This window comes from Frieseomelitta varia, unplaced genomic scaffold, assembly GCF_011392965.1.
Source record: "Frieseomelitta varia isolate USP_RPSP 00005682 unplaced genomic scaffold, Fvar_1.2 scaffold_706, whole genome shotgun sequence".
Lineage (NCBI taxonomy): Eukaryota > Metazoa > Arthropoda > Insecta > Hymenoptera > Apidae > Frieseomelitta > Frieseomelitta varia.
In genome coordinates this window covers 364,959-386,844 of record NW_025110486.1, presented here as the reverse complement: position 1 = coordinate 386,844, position 21,886 = coordinate 364,959, and the positions used below count along the sequence as shown (strand labels likewise).

At 39.9% G+C, this 21,886-nt stretch overlaps 1 long non-coding RNA gene across 1 annotated transcript; it reads left to right on the top strand.

Moving 5' to 3' along the window:
• The first annotated feature begins 564 nt into the window (after window positions 1-564).
• Window positions 565-1,270, top strand: LOC122535352. The gene is made up of 4 exons (XR_006308146.1): window positions 565-661; window positions 747-817; window positions 894-958; window positions 1,149-1,270. It is a non-coding gene; the product is annotated as an uncharacterized LOC122535352 (long non-coding RNA).
• Window positions 1,271-21,886: the final 20,616 nt, after the last annotated feature.

Sequence of the window (21,886 nt, the reverse complement as noted above, 5' to 3'; positions counted from 1 at the left end):
ATACTTTACTGTACTATATGTGCTTTATTATACTTACTTTTTTTCAAACATTAACACGGAATTCAAACGGTATCTTAGTGGTATTGCTTATTAAATATATTTAGCTGTGAAATTTTGATCTGCACAAACATTTTCGAATATTTGTAACACATTACGTGATATATTAATGTACGTACTTCCTACTCTAATAACGAATATTCAGAATAAAATTTCAGAATACAATAATTGTCTGTCATTTACAATATTCAGTATTGAGAAATACTTTATAATTTACAATTAATATCTTTAATATACATATATTCAAGTTTCTTTATAATCATGTTTTACAAAAATAGCAGTATTTTCTGAATGAACGTATCCTTCCCTTCCCCCACTAATCAGTTTTAGTTTCAGAAAGTTTTTGTGACCGCGTGCAATGCGGTCGGTAGAGTTAGTGTTTATTGCGAAGTATTTTCATATTTTTCTCAGCAAAATGGCCCTTGTTAAATTAAATAATTCATTTAAATTATAATTCGCGAAATTAGAGTCAGTGAGTTCGCCGATGTTACTTAAATGCGCGTAGTCTTTTATTTTTCTTTTTCTATATTTTTTCTTATTGTTTCTTATTCATTTTCGGTATATTAGAGTCAGTGCTCAAGAGCCTCTTCAGGAGATCAAGATTGTAAGTAGTTTTATATGTCGTACTTCAATTTATTCAATTTTTGAAAATATAACAACAAAGTATAATGTTTGATATTTTGTTACAGATGCTTCACATCAGTATCAATTTTTTTGTATTTTCTGGGGAAAATCCAACGGTGGCTCTAAAGTCAAGAATGTAAGAATCTTTCATTATCCCCAACCTAACATTTTTCTTTTATATATAAATTCTAATGTTTAATGTTTTGTTACAGATCTTCTACAGTCTTCACTTCCCCTAATCCTTCAAGAATCGTATGATGCTTCAAAAGCTAAAAATGTAAGTACTTTGTTAGCACGTTGTATTTAAATTTTATTTTTTATAGTTTTCTTTCTACTGAAATCGAATGTAAAATTATAATTGTAAAATAAAAGCACTTAAAATTATTAGCCCCACTTTTTATCATTATTGAAATTTAAATTTTCACAAATAACATTGTATTTTTAAGAAATTTTTTTTGTTTTTTAAGAAATTTTTCACGGCGTTTATCATGGAATTCTCAGTGATATCTACTTGATGAGAGTCTTCACGATAACTTTCCCTGTTCTAGTGCAGCATCATGACAACATTCTTCGCATCTATTGCGTGAGTCGCATGCATTTATGTTCCTCCGATCACTCAATCATGTCNAATAAAAGCACTTAAAATTATTAGCCCCACTTTTTATCATTATTGAAATTTAAATTTTCACAAATAACATTGTATTTTTAACATTGTATAACATTAAATTTTTTTTGTTTTTTAAGAAATTTTTCACGGCGTTCATCATGGAATTCTCAGTAATATCCACTTGACGAGAGACTTCACGATAACTTTCCCTGTTCCAGTGCAGCATCATGACAACATTCTTCGCATCTATTGCGTGAGTCGCATGCATTTATGTTCCTCCGATCACTCAATCATGTCGTAGGACGAATGGTCCGAATCGGCACGGGTGACTGGTTGTATACGTAGAATTTTTGGTGAGCATAGTGACCGTGGGTATTTTTTATACCCATGAGTAGTAACAATTTTTTCATGTTTTTAGATTAGGATAGGGCTTCTTGCACATCGCGATTTTAATAAGTAGAATATATATATTTTTAATTACTTATATATATTTATAGTAATTATTTAAATCAAAATATCTTCAATATAAATGTTTGCAAAAGTAAAATATCCATATGAATGGATAAATTATAAATATTTATGAATAATTGTTATTAAAACGATTTCGTTTGAGCATATCATAGTAGAGAAGATGGATATCCTCCGACTTCGTTGCTATGAAAGATGCAGTTATTACTTATTGATATTGATGATATTGATGATATAGTTTGTTATAGTAATTAATAATTTTTAATTTCATTTGCTCTTTTATGATAGTATTAAATGATTTAATTAATTAAGTTTTATAATTCTGAACTTTAGTAGAATTTTGAAATATAACAGATTAGAATTTTTTGCGCAGAAGAATGTATGAAATTTTATGTGCAAGAAGATACTTCGCGACAGGCAGATTTTTGAATCAAAGCAACAAGTTTGAACACTGCTTTTGCATTTTCGGAAATGTGCTTTGATGAAGAAGTCGCCTGAGATTATTAATATTTTATTAATATTTAATTTAGAATCAATTGTTTAATTTTGATTCTTTGTATCAGTTGTTAGATTGCTCATAGCATCTTTTTTAATAAATTAATAAATTAATAAATTTATTAAGTCTTGTTTATTCTCTTTATTTTCTTGCAATTTCAATAATTTCTGAAAAAGCAGAGTCATTGGAATTTGAAACAGAATAATGCAATAGTCCGTTAGATATAAATTACATAAACTAATCATTTCTTTTAGTTCAGGATTTTCAGATTTAACCCCTTCCGTGTTCATTGTCAGGATCTCACTCACGTGCTCAGGTGCTACTTGGGTGGGTGAAAGACATTGGGCACGATGACCATAGTTTGTACTTTTATAAAAAATTTCTCAGCGACTGACACTATGTTAGCGTATCGTGCGCGACGTATTTTCCGCATGTGTGTGTGTGTGTGTGGTTAGGATGTGGAATTGCGTCGTTTCTATTGTTCCATTCATTATAAATATTTAAAATATTTGAAATATGAATTTATTATAATAATACTTATTAAATACACTATAATTGTATTATTAATTATACTATCAATTATATATGATACAATATAATAATTACAAGTTAACTTGCATTGGAATTTCTATAAAAATTACATACATTTTTTTCTCAATTATTAATATTTCACATATAACTGTAAGTATAAACGTGTTTTAATCACATTTTACGCAATGGTCGCTATCCATTGTCAGTCGATTTCAGGAAAATGGTACGTAAATTAGAGTGTGAAAGTTGTGTGCTAAGTTCGGGTGTCGGAGGCGTCCCGGGACGTTCTCTCTAGTTTAGGTTTCTGCACCCGGGTGGTATGTGTGAGAACCGTGGAGCGAGTGTGTTGGTGTGCCTGTTTTGCCATTTTTTAAATATAGGGGCCCTGGATAGGATAGGTAGCTTACTTTCTGGTATGAATGTGTTTAATTATAAGTAGGTAGGGCCGGGCAGGTTGGCACAGTCTTTGGTCGCGTGTCCCCCTTTCGCGTGTTCAACCTGTTTCAGGAAATCTAATTTGAAAAATCGACAGTGAAATTGGTACAAATGGAGCGTGCCACTTGTTTCTGGTTTTACTCTTCGATTTTTCGAATTTAGCATCGCGGTCGCGGTCGCGGATAGGTCGCCAGTAGGTCCCGAAACGAACGTTTATGTAGGTTCTGCTCGAGCACGCACATGCGAACGGACAACGATCACTACGATCGATGGTCGTCCATGTGTATTGGGGGTAGCTTTCGCGATTTATATTATTATTTCACCTTTGTAAGTTATTTTTTAGTTTGCGATTAGAAAGACTCGAGCTAGACGTAAGTTTCAGCGGGCATTGCGCTCGAACAAAGAAGAGGCTAAAAGCCGAAGAGGGCCGGCAAACTGCCACGAAGAGGGTCACAACAAATGGTTTCTCATCTTTTGGATCATTTGAATGATTTCAGAGCATGGGAAGTCATTCTCGTTACTACTTTGTCACTATGCTCTTTTAGTATTTGTAGTTGTACTTGTTTTTTTCTTCTCTTTCATGGTTCATCTTCATTATGGGCAAATCGCGATTTTTTTGTTAGTGTTGCGAGAGATCGATTACGGGTTGAATTGGAGTCTCACCAATGTTAATTAGTGTTGCGAGAAATTGATTACGGTTTAAATTAGAGCTTTCGAAGAAATGATAATCGTGTTTGCTTTAGAGTTGCGAATTGTGATACCGTGATTGTCTTTTGCAATTTTGATTACAATTTTTATAGTTGTTTAGTGTACATAATAAAATTTATCTTCCTTTCTATTGTTTTAAATTAAATTATAGTGTCATTGCTTTTAATTAATTTTAGAATATTTAAAGTAGCCTTTGTACAGTTTTGTATTGTTCATAATAATTTTCATTGAATTTAGTTAGAGTTAGTGTTGCGATATTATTTCATCGCGATTTTCAATTACTTTTACTCTTAATGTTGCGATATTGTTTCATCGCGATTTTCAATTACTTTTTTTCTTGTTAGTGTTGCGACAATGAATGATCGCGTTCCTTGAAATAGTGTTACGTTTGCAAAATGCCCAAATTCTTCCACTGGATTTGTGGAAGGCTGTTTCTGCTCCTGGATCACCTGATGCAGCATAGAAGCTGTACAAAGGTGATCATTCATCAGCAACCTCTAGCATGGTTGTAGTGAACGCGTTGCAATTAGTGTTGCGCATTTTTAAACATATGAGTGCATGAATTAATAGCGTTGCGTACTTATTTTCGGAAGTTTTAAATCTAACGAAGCACTCTTCGCATTTGATTTTGAAAATTTCTTATTTCACAATTAGTGTTAGTGAATTAGTGTTGCGGAACAAGATACGGTTTGCTACTCGGATTCGTGATGTAGATAATTATACAGTAGCCCTTCTGGTTATTGTATTGTTGAATAGGAAATACCTATTTTTTAGTGGCCCTTCTGGCTACTATATCGCGATTTTCTTTTCAATAGCCCTTCTGGCTATTGTTTTAGATTTTCTTTGCCAGTAGCTCTTCTGGTTACTGTGTTAGGTTTTCTTTTTCAGCACCCCTTACTGCCCCGTTTGTTACTGAAAATACTGCTAAAAAATATATATTTTTTTTTTATTAGCTTGTAACTTTGTTACGAGTTTTAGAATGTAGTCTCTCTCTAATCAGTTTCGTCAGTTCAGCAATAATCTTAACACTCTCTTGCTTCCTGTCGTGAGATTTCCTAGTGGGTTACGTGGCACAAGAGGGTGAAATACGTGCGTGTCGTGGAGGTAGGCCCTTTTTCCAAGAAGCACCCTCGGAGCAGTGCACCGGTCGTTTCCGAAACCAGACGCAAACAATCGCAGACATTTGCGACTCGTCTTCGATAAATTGCGAGCCGTGAAAACCAACGATGGTTTCTCTCGGGGTGGGAGAAAAGTTGCTGGGCCGAGAGGAGGCGAAATTTATCTTCATCCAAAACAACGGTCACCCCTTCGGGGTGAACTTTCGTGGGAAACACGGACAGCTGAAGGCAGGAAGGCAGGAAGGAAGGAAGGAAGAAAGGAAGGAAGGAAGAAGAAAAGACGAGTCCGATGCGAAGGACAAGCGCAACCCCAAAAATGTTCCCTGTACTTTTCCACCCCGTATAACAACCGAGATTATCCTCTCTGTTCCCTGTCCAGAATTTTAAAATACCACGTGCTTATTCTACCTTTAGCTACGTTTTCATTGAAGTATCAACAAAGAATTTTTCGTTGTCTGTTGTTGTTGTATATTCCGAAAATCTGCATGAACGTTTGCACTAACTTTTAGAAAAATATGGAATTTATTCTCGTTGGAGCAATAATCTCAGCTGATATTGAAGTCACATCAGCGATTCAAGCTTAATTCTTTGAGTGTTTAGCCTAGAATATTGCACAATCTTACAATCATTAATAGAACAATTGGTTCACATACCAGAGGTTGGACATCGAAAAATGAACATCGGTATAGCTGAATTGAGACGGAATACCCGAGGAGGAATCAACATCGAATAACGTCGAATGCCTCAAGGAACAACCTTCCAACATCTGTTCACAAAATTCCCTCGCTCTTGCACATCTGCCACGGTGACGTAATCTGACGTCCACCAGGTAACGGGTCCCTTTTTGGTGACGTCACAAGAAAAAGGGAGAGCAGCACCCGTCACCCAAAAACGAGCCGAGGATCGTGCGCGAGCAGAGACTACCATAGACGTCCGATGGACCAAAAGACGTCGGTCTTCCGTGAAACCGATTACCAGCGATCGAACGTTCGATTTCTTGCGATGCTGATCGAGCAGCGGTAAGGAGGATTTTTGCCGCTTTTAAATCGCGTGGTAAACGCCCGTTCGGGGGGCTGGCTGGTTGCACGCCGAGGGCAGCGGTAAGAACACCGCCAAGTGTTTGCACGTACGAACGTTCGTACGAAGCGGAATGTCGTTCGGCGAACAGACGATACGTCGAAGAAATCGTCCAGGGAGAAGAGGAATCGAACGATCGCCGAACGTGACCGCACGATGACGCCTACCGTAACTCATGCTAGAAAGTCGAGGACAGCAGGGGGGCAATAAGGATAACCAGGGAATTTGGTTTTTCTAGGCCGCGCGGAATCGCGGCGTACGGTGTTCCAAGCGTTTCAACGATTATCAATGGTTGTCTGCTCCGCTCCGCGTGTTCAATTAACACTAGAATATCGTCGGCGATTATTGCATGCAACTCGTTAGTTGTCTATTAAAATGGAAGATGCGAGAATCTAGATAAACTGATTAATTCTTGTGGCACCATGTCAGGATATTGATTTTATTCTAATAGGTCTAATTTTCGGGGCAATGATTTTATTTTATTTTATTTGGATTGCAGATTCAAAGCGGATATTGTAGTTGGGCTTTTTGTAGTTGGAGCATTGTTTTGTTATTATGATATATTTACAGTGATTGACGAAAGTATTCAAACGATTATCAGAGAAGAAATTTTATGCTATTTATTGAGATGACTCGTTGTGATTCAGATTGGAAGCAATCTGAAAATATATATAGAACTAACAAGATATTTATAACAAACATAACTTATTGCCGGTTGAATTGAAGACTCGATTTTTATGCAAAATGTCCTGTATTCCTAATTAACACGGACTAAATTTATACAATATACGTGTAAATATAAAGAGATATAAATAAAACACGAAATACAGTAGAACATCAACTTTCGTTTCCAATCATATTATAGTTGAAACTTGTTGATTTAATAAATTATAACTGTTGAAATACTTTTCTGATTTCTGTAAAATGTGTAGAGATGTATTTCAAACTTTGCCAGTCACAATCACGTCTCGTCGGTGTTATGAAGTCGATTTTATAATCGTACTACTTATTCGCAAAACTATGAGTACAGTAAATTTTTATTGATATTTGTAAATGTTTGAATACTTTCGCAACTGTGTCTAAAAGAAATTTTAAATTAATCTTTGCAACGGACAGTTCTAATATTAAACCACACGTGTCGCGCAAATAGTAACACATATGTAGTATACAACGCAGCTATGAATCGCATTATCGCCGATTGCGATCAGAGGTCCCTGACGCAAAAATAGTACGACGATAATTGCGTCAAGTCTTCGCTACCTCGTCCGACCTCGGTAAAAAACACTTGCCTACCTTCGAAGGTCCTTCGAAGCTCGAGCTGGCCGCGCTTGAATAATGCAGGAACCGGAAAGTGAATATTGATAGCCGATGCGCCACAGCCGATAGCCGTCTCGGCAAAGGACACGTCCAGCCTGAACGCGAGCGTTAGGCTGACAAGAGAAGCGATATCGATGCGCAGATAAGAAGGTGAAGCCTCGTTTTCAACGCTGTTGCGAGCGCTCTCGTTGACAACGAGCTAAAAGAGACGACGAGAAACGGAAGATGGGGAGGGGGAGGGAAAAGAAATACATCGTGGGCGTTTACGAGGGATCATTTGTATTTTTTCGCGATAGCGAATCCCGGGAGCTCGTTAATGCGCGTGCACGCCGGAACATAATGCGCCATCAGACACGCTAATAGTCGTTTCGCGCTGGCGACAACTTTGCAAAATAGGCCCTGTTTGCTGACGCGTACTTACACGCGACTCGTTGCACTCGTGCTTCTCGAGCCGGCGAAGTCTCGGCTCTGCCCACGCGTTTCGGATGATTCACGCGGCGCGACGCCTCTTCGACGAGCGTGGCAAAAATTCCGGGTCCTTTCGGTTTTTTCAAGCGCTTGCAGATGGAGGAGGCAGAAGCACCGTGTAGACACCTTCTTCGGTTGGATGGCTAATTAGTATGTACCACGGGTACAATAAAGACGTATTGTAGAACCTGTATGTACAAGGTGTATGTACGTTCATCGGGCGCCGAGTTCGATTAGCGAGAAATATTGCTACAGACGACGACATTGTGCATATTCATATTCTGAAATATCGTAATACGCGTAATTAGTCCGCGATTTCTCAACAATAATATACAGAATCGTGTCGAAATGAAACAGTTGCTGGTATACGGATTTCTTGCTCTGAAGAAAGAAAGTGGAGAATCTTACGGCTAGTTGGGTACGGAATATTAACATTGTTTGAGTTCAAAAATGTTTGATTACAGGAAGCTCCTTGTGGCAAAAGGCAATATTTGAGCAGGAAAAGAATAATTAAATTCAAATTCGTAAACTAATAGGGGAGTTTTAAAAGAGATTTCATTTGAAATTTAATACCATTGATAATTTGATTCCATATCCAACAGAGTTCATGAATTACAAGCAATAAAGAGAATTGACTGAAATCCTTCGTACTTGTCAATTTTGTCTGTAATAAATAACAGTTTGATAACGAATTAGTTTTATTTTGACACGACCGCCGCTATAATGTAATATGACCATAAATATTTTCAATACGCTCCCGTATCGCAGCACAGACACTTTCGTACAGTTAATTAGAGTAAAACACAGATGCAAGGATATCGTAGAACGTCTATAAACTTTACACTCATCGTGCGAACATGCGAGTTCGATCAGCGAGAAATATTGCTGCAAACGATTACATTGTAGACTGGGTGAACAAGATCCTGAAATATCGCGCAGAATTGGTTGGACGATTTTTCCCAACGTCGTCGGTACTTATCGCGAATATTCCCAGTGAACCGTCGAGCGCCTACAAATCTCAATTAACTTGGTGAATAAAATCACGATCCGCGTTAATCACGGCCAGCCTCGATAAGCCTCGTGCCCGATTTAGACGGAGCCTCGGCCCGTACAACTAAACGATTCCTCTCTTTACAACGAGCCATCGCCTCCAATTAACTTATCTCCTGCGACCGAACAGACACTGGTACCCTGCTATCTTAATCCGCGCGATCGTTTCGCGCCATTTGACGATCGGTATTATTTGACCCGTGATATTCCACCGACAACGACATCACTCGGCGGAAGATACTCGAGTATTGGATGGGTTAGACCCGACGAAATACGCATGTAACTCTCGTTGTAACGAGCCGGGTTAGCACGCGGTAACGACGGAATAATGGACAGAGATGGGTACCTCACAAGTGGGTTCGAATTTTTGTCTTTCAGTCGCTGGATTCGAATCTTTTATATGTATTTCTAACGGCACGCTTAGGTATTGCTTAGGAATTTAACACAATTTTGAATATTTCGCGAATACTTTCGGAAATGAAAACGATACTTTCAAGTTTAAGAATACATCATTGAAAATACATCTTTTAGTTTAGAGAATTCCCGAATATTACAAATTACGATTTTTATTTATGATGAACTGCCGTTCTACGTGATTTTCAAACGTTACATTCGTGTAAGACGAAACTCAATCGTTATCGAATGTGACTCGAATTCATAAATATACATAAATATACATACAGACTTGATCGCATCCCTAATAATGGAGCTTTTTAGTAGAATGATAGTGTTGGCGATACGACGCGTATGTCATTGGTTAGACGTCTCCGATCGTGGGCAAACAAATTTCTTTCTCACGTGCTCGCGTCCTTTCGTAAGGAGACATCGGCGTGCGTGGCAGACGCAATATTATATTCACCGCGTTGTCATCCACCCACACGCTCGATGATCTTTAGGAACATGCTGCGCCAGTCGACTGTTCTGCTTGTTAATTTCGTATCCTGATATACGAATCGGGATCTTTTTGTCATATCTAATGATTATTCTGGTTTCTTTCCGTAAAGCGTATTCATTCATTTGAATTATATTTGTGAGTTATTCCAATTTCCTTCTCGGCTCGTTTTTGTAAATTTTAAATGTATTCATTTTGACATTCTTTTTGTTGTAGATTATTCTAGTTTTTTTTTAAATTTTATTATTATTATTATTATGGAGTTGATATCTATGATGATTTGCATCCCTTTGAGGGTTTGATCTACAGCTTATTATTCTATACTCGTTTATTTTTTTAAAATTATTTCGATTATTATTGTTGCGCTATTAAATGAAATACACTAGATTCAGAATTAAACCAAAGATAGCAAAAACAAAAAAGTAATTCGCTGAAAAAGAGGTAAAAAGGAAGTTTGATCCACCAAGCATATAAACTAAATATTTAAACTTCCTCAAACTTTGTAGAATTACTTCAAACTCCACAAGTTTCAGTAAAAGAAGAAACAGATATTGGAATTGAACAAATAATTGGAATAATTCCAAACAGAATTTAATAACGAAGAGAGTGACGTGCAAATAGAAACAGGAGGAAGTAGTGTAACTAACTGACTAGAGTTGCAAATACAACATAAACGTTGCTTAAACGTACGCACTAGTCCTGATGAATTGAAACAGAACAAAGTAAAAATCGTTTTGTTAACTGTGCTGCGAGTCTCTCTCTGAATGTGAAAAAACCCAGGTGTTACTTGGAAGAATAATTCGAGAGATTTCCCAGCAGTGCACTGGGTGTTGACGCGGTGGGGTAACAGCGTGCACGAAGGAACGAGGGTGTGCCAGGAAAAAAAGTCAACCACCTCTGTGTCGAGTTCGGTTTGCGGCACGAATCTCTCGAAGCCGCTTACTTGCATTCCCACACGTGCTCGCCCTTCCGTAGAGAGAGAGTATGCTGGGGGGTAGCGACATACCCCACGTGGGAGTGCATGCTTGAAAAATTCCTTTACAATACTGGTTCCCCCACGGGGCCCGGGTCCAAGAAAGAAATATCATTGTCCTCCGCGTAACGCGTTCAGTTATGCATTGTTTGAGCGCGAAAACCTGAATTCCCATAAAAATCTCTAGGCATTCTAGGATTACGCCCGTACTTTTCGCATTCCCTCGGTAATACCTAAGCTAAATATCTATTGTGTATCGGGGATGCCACACCTCAGATTTTCCATCTTCATCCTCGTGAATAGTGTCTTTGTCATCTTTCTCAAATGCGCTGAATTTTCAAACAACTATGCTATAGTTGCTCATTGAGGATCGAACAGTGATAATTCGTCATAATGTTCTATGTATTCCAATTTCTTGAAACTTCATAGAATTATAGAATCTAGGTGGAGTAGGAGAATCTTCTTTGATAATTTCAATATTAAAGCGCAGGAATAGTAACAAAAAAGTTGAGTTTAATGGGTGTCGATGATTTCAACATTCATTCAGCCTCTATATTTGTCTCTCTCTCTTTAATTCTCACTCTATTGTCTTATTTATCGTATGCTGTCTCCTCTTAAATCCCCTCTGATTCCATTAATTACTTTATGTTTTCTTCCTTCCTTTCTTGTTTAATTTATCGAATCGTTCTTCAATTTCTTTCAGCTTATCCTCAGTTAGATCTTTCTTGAACAATTAGGTAGTATTATTTGACAAAAATTATATAAGATTTCGAAACAAAATAAACACGTGAAGTGACAATTTTTTTTCATGCTTGACAAGAAGTAGTGGAAATATTATAAACGACTAGAACTTGTCGAAGAATCTCTCATTTACAGGAGCATTTGATTATTTTAATTTCTAAACGTTTAACGTAAATGAAAGGTTACAAGTTTCTACGGATAGATAACATAAAACAGCTACTACAAAATAGAAAATAAAAACGATACGAGTTCACGATGATTTATTGTTTCGTATATAACTCCTAAAACGTTCCATGTTTTGACAAGAAAAAAAAAAAAAAAAAAGAAAAAATACTGTAAAATAAAATAAACGACAGGAACGCATTCAACAATCTACTATCTGCCCCAGGTATCTAGTTTCCGAGCGTTTCTACGTGAACGAAGGGTGGCAAGTTTTGGCGGGAAACAGCACCCTCGTGTACCCTCGCCCTTAATAGACCCGGCACGTCCGATACTCGGCATTGTTGGAGGAAGAACGATGACGCGGTGCAAGTGTGTAACGATGAACGATGACGTAAATACGTCTCCGGCGGCTTTTTGGCGGGAAGGAATAAGGTGCCCGGGACTCGAGAGAGGGACACGCCTGCGCAGCTTGCGCGATTCCCACACGAGGAGGCTGCATGCTTCGAGATCCCCTTGGTCGTTCCTCGTTAATAACTCCCTCCGCGACAATAGTAGGACCGCTTCTCGAGAGGGGGATGCTGACTGGAAGGAGATTGCCAGTTATATCACCTGGAGGCACCGTGCGCTTCAACGTGGGAGCCCCACACCTATGCCACCCGAAACAAAAACCAACGACTCCTCTCCTGCCAGCGAGACTTCTCTCGTTTGTCTCGGAACTTGCGTCAAATGTCAGGTTGAGGAAGCGTGGATCGAGCTTCCTCGTTATTAACGCTTCAGTCAATTTTAACGCTGCGCATTCTTCTGCACAAAGTTTGTATATATCGTAACGAGACTTTTCAAAGATGGAGTGTATGGAAGACGTAGAAAAAGTCGACATGTAACGAAATATTAAATTAAATACGAAATACAAAGTATGAGTCTCGAGAATCTAACAAACAGCAAAGAAACCCGAGCGAGCAAATTCTCAAGAAAGCGGTAAAACTCGAGTACAAGCGGGCAGATGAACTGGAAATCCATGGATTTCGTGTATCGTGGCACGATAAGTCCGAGGGTCAGGAGTTTCTGACTCATCCCGATCCTTATCGATCCTGTCGACTCTCTCGTTGCACAGCGAAAGGTATCCGAGACAGGTAACCCTCGGGTGCCCGGAGATAAGTCACTGCATGTCTAAGCGTCAGACGATTATCAAGCTCGTCGATCGTGCTTGATTATCTGCAATTCAAAATGCCACGAAGACGACGACAACCAGCCGGAGAACCAGGCACACACTCGCCTTTATGCGGGAGTCTCGGTGATGCAGCCGGTGCGCTAGCTATCCTCTGTTGCCAATCAGACCATGTTACGACAGTCTCACCAGAATCTCTCTTCGTATCCACATCGAATCCGTAACGGATTTTGTTTTAATTCCATATCACCTCCTCGTCGTTTTTGTCGTTGTCCAGTTATAACGGGAACGCAGATTTTTATACTGTTTTTATAAGGGAACTTGAACCTTGTACGAGAACTTTGAACCTTGAACTTTCATCTAATTTACATAGCTATTCGTAATAGGTTCTGACAAGTCTTCTTACTGACTTATTTTTATTGCGGAATAATTCTCGAGAAATTTAGAAATATTAGGAGAGACGTATGGAATACAGGTTATACGAAAAGAGAAAGTACATAAAATATTGAGAACAGAATATTAATTGTCACGATATTTAGCAAGCGAAACAGGATTTTATTCAGCGTCCATTACTTTGGTGATATACCATTTCTTTGTAAAACGATATAAATTGCATAGAGATAATTGCAATTAACAAGCCACGTGGTTATTTACACAACGACTCAACCACTCAATCTTTCTACCGTTACTATCGAGCAACGAGCGCAAGATCAAAGTAGAGTTGGTTCTCTCAAATACAACCCATTCTTAAATAACCTAGTAGCTAACCCGCGAGAGTCTCGCCGGCATCTTTTATAAGTAGGAACAATTACAATCTCCGATGGCTGACGGGGCTTACAATTCGCATTGTCGGCGACGAACAGCGACAACATCGAAACTTAATTAAAATACGCGACTGTGAGAGGGTGCGAGTGTGGAGACTCGGAGGGCGGTCGTGGGAACGCGAGAGGGTCAATACGTTGAAGGGATTTTCGAAAAAGGATATCGAGAAACTTTTTCTTTTTTTATTCTTTTCCTGTGTGCGCGCGCGCGGGACACGTATAGCAACAGTGTGCGCGGTGAATGCCTCAGGGTCGGTAAAAACCCTTTTGCCGACGTGCGTGGCCGACCCCTTCAGCCTTCGAGACGTGGACGTTTCTCTAATTTGCATTCGCAGGGCACGAATTGAGGCCTCTTTCTCTCTCTCTCTCTCTCTCTCTCTCTCCCTCTTTCTCTCTTCTCGCACGTGTTTTCTTCTACGCGTCTCGTCGTCCTCCACCTTCTTCCTCCTCTCTGTGTTGGCCGACGACCAGTGTAAACGACGAGTAAACGTGACGTGACGTCACCGCCGCTGCAAGGAAACCACCCCACAGCGTGGAACAGCTGCTCGCGATTTCTCACGCGCCCAAAAGCCACCGCGAGACAATTGAACTTGATTCCGGTTCGCTCACGGGGTGGTGGCCTCCTTCGAAGCGTGTGTGTGTGTGTGTGTGTGTGCACGTGAGACGAGAAGGAGGAGAGGGAGACGAACCCGATGGTCCACCCATATGGGCACCTTCCTTCTCCTCGTACGGTGGAACCGGTCCCGGGATCTTGCTTCCGGAAAAATCGATAGACAGGTGAAGCAGATGTAATCGGGAGTGTCACCCCTCGCGCGCGGCCAGGACGCGCCCGTTAATGCCATCTTCTAGATGGAAGACTTTATTGTCGCGTGATTACGGCCCGAACGGATCTTCTCGACGCGACTGGTCATTCTATTCGATTTTCACGGAAGAGCACGAACAACCGAGTGGGACGAATCGAAATCTTCCTCACGCGCGTCGTTGAATATTTTCCATGAATTTCATTAATTGTATACGGCGTGGAATTGATAAATTTTAATGTTGCATTGACCGTGTTATTCCTTGATCTATATCAAGTCACTCGAAACATCGATGCATGTAGAATTATAAAATATCACACGGAATTGTATATATAGGGAAATGTAGAGTAATTATAGAATGAAGAAATGATGTTACATCACCGCTGTTGAGCTCTATTGATTGATGAGTAGCACTACTTTCTACTCTATCGATCAGTCTGTTCCGAAACAAAAAAACATCGCATATTACGCATATCGTAATTCCCTCGAAGCCGCTTACTTTCTCGAAAACGCGACTTTCAACCATCGAAACTATTAAATTTCGCAACACGGATCGAATCCGAGATACGCGGCGAGATTCGGCGAAAGAGATTCAAAGCCCGTGCAGTTTGAACTATTCCATAAATGTATCGGCGGCGATATCGGTATATTATTCGCGAGGTGAGCCCAATCTCCGGCGGAAACATTGTCGAATATTCCGTCACGATTCTTTTTTGTAGGCTGTTACACGTATAGAAACTGCGTGGCTCCGTGTTCAATTCAGGATCTCTGGATCCTGATCAAGGTGGGCCGACCACGTTTGGCCGGCGTTTATCGATACCGGGCTATCTCCAGACGATTCGGCGATTCGCTCTCATATTCAGAGCAGCCAGAGGATCCTTGCATCCTGATCCGACCGTTTGGCTTTGGTTTGGCTTGTCTAGATAGTCCTGAGGTAATATGCATTCGCCGGCCAGCCGAATGAATTATGCAGAATCCAAACAGAGACTCGATCCGCAGTGTCTCTCTTTATGCATCGATCTCTCTTCCCTCTCCTCGCTTTTTATTCGTCTTCTTCGTCGTACGCTCCTGCTGACCTAGAACCGAACGTCTAGGAACACGATTCTAGGAAACACGAGTCCGTTTCTCCTTGCGTCAAGAGTGGACGTGCCTGTCTTTTTTTCTCGACGCGTGAACGTACACTTGTTTACCCTCGGTCGCTCCTCTTCTGTGTCGCACTTTATAACTGTATTTTCTGGATTTTTGGTTTTCGTTGTTTTATGCAGACGTTAGATTGCGGCGTACGAATTGGCAGATTATACAGGCATCTGGAGCCATTCGGAACGTAGTGACTAAAAGTGCTACTAAGTAATATTTTATTTGTTCGGCGTAGATTCAACAAGAAAAACTGGATTTTAAATTATATTATGTTTTGTAGATTCTATTACAGATAGATTCTATTATCTATCACCTTTTTAATGTTTGTACGTGAAATGAACATTCGTGGTGTTCCCCGACACATACGAATGACAGTTTACGTACACATTTTACACGCGTACTTTTTAGGTTTGTCGATGAAATCACCGACAGTTAAATAAAAGATTGCGTTCTATCATCGTTGCGAATGTGGCTTGAACATGATTTCTGACGAAACTCGAATCGGTAATTCTCCACTCGGTAATCAGATTCAGGATCATTGAAGGCTAAAGAGAATTCGAGATATAGCTAAAGGATATTCAGATCAAGAAAAGATTTCTTTTTTTGTTGCGCGTGCGACATGAAAGCGTGATTAATTATCGCATTAGAGTCATGTTTTCGCGCGATAAAAGTCGATGGACGAGATCTAGCGGAAAATGACCAACGATACACACGTGGTCCACCAAAGAGCTATTAATTTTCTTCCGTAATCGGGCGACAAGTCGCGAATATCTGTCTCTATCTCTGATCCTTCTCTTCTTTTTCGTTTTCTTTTTTTTTTTTTTTGCTCTCTCTTTCTCTCACGAAGTCGGCAACACGAGCATGTTGCTATGCGAATCTAGGTCCCATCAAAGAGTGGAAACTGCACTGGACAGGCTTTCGCGTATCGAAATTCATTTATTCGGCCGTGCCGATCGACGCAGTTCGATTTCCGCAAACGATGCTAATGCCGAGGCATAGCAATTCGCCTGTTTGCAATTGCCTCCCACTCTAACTTTCCACGTCTAGAGCATCGTTGCTAGGAATATTTGTATGCATGGCGTGGCGATAAAGTGTAGAATTAAAATAAAAGTTCTATACAATTGACTATACAAGTCGTACACCTTTGCTCGAAAGTTTTGGGACAAGTATACATTTGTTGGAAGGATGGATAAATTAAACGATACTTTGTACGATTTGTGAATTGTTAATAATCTCATTGAGAACCTAGCTTTAATTTATTAATACTCTAAATGTTTATAATTATTAATACCAAAAATATTTTTCAAAATTTCTAGGTAAGAGTGTACATTTTGTACATTGTACATGTACATCGCAATACCGGAAGCTTTACTGTCGCTTTACTATCATGTAAATCCGCTCGAGAGTACATTCGGTTCTATCTTCTGCAGAGTCTATGCAGTTGCGCCTTGTCGTCGATAAAAAACAACAGAAAACGATTCGAGAAACCGTTTGATTTTCTAACCATTTCCCCCACGAATAGCGCCTACTCGCGTTCAACATATTGGCTGGTTTTAACCGCACTTAAGAAGTGCGATCGCGACGGAAATCGATTTGACCGATACCGGTTGGCAACAACACGTTGAAAAACAAAGAACCGCGATATTTAATAAATAGTGGAAGTAATAGTGGAAATCTTTTCGAGCGTAATGTCTCGCGGTTATCGTTAGTAATAAATTAATACGAACGAATTGTACTATTTGGTACACTCTTAGACTTCTTTTTTTATTTCAAATCTTTCTTTTTTTTCCTTTTTTTTTTTTTTCTTTCATTTCGAAACCCCTTTCACCTTTTTACATCTGGCTCGCATGCAATGAAAGTGATACAACTGAACAAATGATCTTCAAATTGTCATTATGAAAACGTTGCAGAGACACGGAAATCTCACTTATTTTTTCTAATTTAACTGGTAGGAAAGGATGGAAGCTCTTTCTGATTCGTGACGACACTGTGCTTTATTTTACAGAATCTCTTTCACTATTCGATTTCGTGTATCTATCAATTAGAACGCCGAAATTGGTCACAAATTTTCAACACGTTCCCGATTTTCTTGGGAAGTCTAATCTAGAGAACTCTCTCTTATTTATTTAGTACCATTTTTACTAAAATCACTCAACGCTAAGTAAATTTGAACGTGATATACAGAGACATCTTTGACTGACTGACTGTAAGTTTTCATGTAAACGTGTAAGATGTTGTAAATTTCTCTGCTGCGAGGCATGCTACGAACATAATACACGCGAGTATTCAGTTCGGTGATCGATCAATCTTGATCAACCCTTCTCGCGCGTATGTACGTACGTACGTACAACATGACGAGAGAAGGCGCTTAGCAACTGTAATATCGGTGCATATTTAATCGCTATGCGACCGTGGCGGATTACCGCAACGCGAAAAACGGTTAATTACTGGTGCCACGGCGACACACGAACCGCAATAAATATAGCAGGTATCGGCAACTATATTGCTCGTCGTGATAATTACTTATCGAGGCAACGGTACCAGGTGCTCGTTCGCCAGCGATAAATTGCGTTTGTCACGATATTATCCGTCGACTAAAAACCGAGATACATCTCCAAGGATCTCACACTTTAAATAGAGTTCGATCAAAAATTAACGTTTCTCTCTTTTGTTTTTTTCTTTTTCTTTCTTTCTTTTTTTTTTTTTTTGATCGCGCCGGTTTGTTGGGGTAATTTGCAGCGCGCCATTAATCATTCGGTTAATTGTTAAAGGATTTCGAAAGGCAGAAAACTTGGAGATTGCAGCGCGCAGCTGCAAAGTCGAAAGTTACACGATAAAATTGAAAGTGTCGCGCCGCGTCGTGGAATTTTTCTAGCAGCGATTTGCCTGTGACCCAGACGAACGATGGTCAGGTCAAGGACCTCCTTTGACTGCAAGATCGAGTAGACGTCCCGTCGAATTCATTGACAATTCGTATCGTGAATCATCGAAACATTTAACGGGAAAGATAGAGTCGTCGATTTTCATCTTACATCTTGTTAGTCTGTGATAAGTCGATGTGTTGAACGTTTCTTAAACTTTTAATAGTTTCTGTTCCTTTAAGTATATTGTTGATATTTAAACTTACCCGAACAACTACGTCTCGAAATTTTGTCCGACAGTGAGTTATAGTTGAGGAACATGACATTAAATGCAGAAAGGGAAAGTCGTGGAAATTTCAATACACCCACTCAGTATTTTCGATAATAATTTAGAAAATTGAGTATATTTTTGTTTTTATTTTTTCAATATGTGTTAGGCAGTAATTGTTAGACGTTCAAACAATATCAGGCATTCTCTTCTCACGTTAATTTAAGTACGAGTTTCGATCAAATCTAAAACTTCTAATGAAGGTTCTAATAAATTTTATCGAATCTACCAGTGGAATGTTAACGTTAACGTTATTTATTGTCTATAATAACTCATACATATTGCTGACATTTTTTATAATTATTATATTTCCACATTCTACAATTTCATTAGCACTGTAATGATACTTACTCAACCATCGTGACTGATGAAATTTCAAACCATTCTGAAGTTACGAAATATTTAGCACAACTCGTGTATTTTGCAGAGAAATTAAGTAGGCTAGATTCGATATTAAAAAAATTCTCATTACACTATTACGATTACTGTGCATTAAAAAAAAAAAAAGAAAAAAAAAAATCAGATCAGAATCGTGAATCTAGGAATGTATCTACGTAACAGTACGAGGCTAACAACAATCCATCGCTGAATGAAACGAATTTCGTTCGCCTCCCACGCGATCACTAGGAAAGACAATTTCAAAACGACGTTCCTAACAAGAAGGTTAATCAATTTGTCGATAAGTGTGGGAGTGAGAATCGGTTACGACTTCAATCGGTTACGCTCGAACCACGTAGCGTCGGCCGTTAATGAAACGTCCAATTGTCACGATGCTGATTAATCGCCGGTCTATCGTTCGGGCGAGATCTCGCTTTAATTTAATTGCCATCATCGAGCATACTCGAGGAGGGATGCCGCTTCTCGTTCTCGCGCCTCGTTCCTTCTTCTGGCCGAGAGTAGAGGGAGCTCCACGTCCCTCTTGACGCGGTGGTTAATTAACTGAAGAGTCAGCAAATGAATGAGAAATAAACTTTCTGGCGAGGGATCGCTCGTAATCGGCTCGATACTTGCCGGTTGATTTAACGCGTAATATGATTTAATACAGAACTATAAAGCATGGTCAAACTGACTACCGTGCGTGTAATTTGTCAAAAAGTTAGGACGTTGTTGAAACAGTCAGTCGTTAATTTCGTACCCGCTCGTCTTGCTCGTCCGTGACAATTGAAGCGCAGCGCACATAGAAAAAGACAGAGACGAATCTCGTTGACGGAGAATAAGGGAACTTTTACTTCCGAGTGCACACTCGCGGAATATGGTATACGACGGCGCCATAGAAACGGTTAAAGCAAAACAGAGAAAAGCAAAAGGGAAAACAGTCAACTCGACAGCTATTCGGTCCTCTCCTTCCTCTATTCAGAGTTCGCAGACGGGTGAAACGGGCTCCGACCGAGTGACACCGGCCGGCGTACAGGTTCATTTGCTTATATATATATATAATATACATATATCGGGGCGAATTATATTAATATTCCAGGCCCGTGACGAAGCGGCATCTTGCCCGCTGGAACGATTCTATGGATTTCACGCGTGCCTGCCATCGCAACGCGCGTTCGTGTTTCCTCTTTCTCTTCTGTTTCGCCGCTGCATTACCATTGCCCAGTGCAACAAGAGGACTAGAAGGAGTGTCGTTGGTCGTGGCTCGACAACGCGACAGCGACGGAAGATGAATGCTCCACGCTTTCGCGAACGAGCTCCTTGGGCGGGACGCGTGTTTCTACGCGGAACCGCGAGACCCGCGCGCATCCGTGATGAATGCCCGATGTTAACCGAAACAATAATTCAGTTAAGACTACCGCTACGCTAGTCTCGCCTCGATGAAAGAGAGAGAGTCCACTCGTTCCGCCGTTGTCGCGTTCAGCCTGGTTTGCTTACTATTGCGACGATGTAACGCGCTCTCGGGCTAGCGATGGGACCAAGTTTGACGTTTGTTCACACGAGCGTGCAAGTTCATTCTGACGGAAGAGTTTCTCTCACTCGAAGTGTGAAGCGTTTCCGAACCAAACGGGACCAAAGTGCTCTCAAATTCGTTCTTCACTTTCGTGAAATTTCTCCTTGTCAGTAATTAGACGGCGGATTTTTTTTAATGCAAATTCGTAGCCTTTAAAGTAAATCTCTTATAAATACATAAAAATCCGCAATCTGTTTATAAGTAATTGGTAGTAATAATATCTTTCGATGCTCTATCTTGAATCATTTTCTGATTAATCGTTACCACGATAAACGAAAAATATTGAGTTCAAGATGACATTTACCTGACAATGCTAGTTACTGCTCAAAAAAAAAAAAGGAAAAAAAACAAAGAAAAAGGAAGGAAGAAAATTCTCATCTAACTGAGTTAAAAGGATACAAACACACATCTCATCATTGGCGTTCGAATTTAATCTAATCTGAAGAATATTATCCGCGTTACGCGCTCACTTGAACTCGCGTGCCCGCTCGCAGTGAACTTGATTCCATCGCTAATCCCGACGAGCGCAGAGCCAATTTAAGTGCTCTCTGTCACGACCAGCCGGTGAGACGCGAAACTCGTCGAAAAATCATCGCGACGCGTCCGCGCGGCTGCTCGGTCGAGGATTTGGGTCAGTTACAGATACACGAGTAGAAACGTGAGTCGTTATAACAGCACTTGCCGATCGGTGATTTCTTCCTTTTCGTCGCGATGCGAAACGATAGCCGAAGCGAAGTATAGCGGCTACGAAAACTGGACCTCTCGACGTTCCATTCCGCGTTCTCCTTAACTCTCGTTCTCGTCTCGTGGCGAACAACCACGGGTGTAGGAGACGAGGGTCTCTCTCAGCGAGTATAATTATTAGTCACGCTGTGGCCGCGGAACATATACCTGTGGTTGCAGATTGGCCGAGACCTACGTAGATTCCATGTTATTTTCGCAGATTACATTCATTATCGGATTTAAAGTTAGTAGACCCTTGGTTAGAACGCGTTTCGCTGGTCCGATCCAACGTCTTTTCAACGTGGACGTTGCATTCATTTTAACAAATTGCGATCATTACTCTATATTCTGTCTAGCTCGAGGATTCTTATTTAGGGTT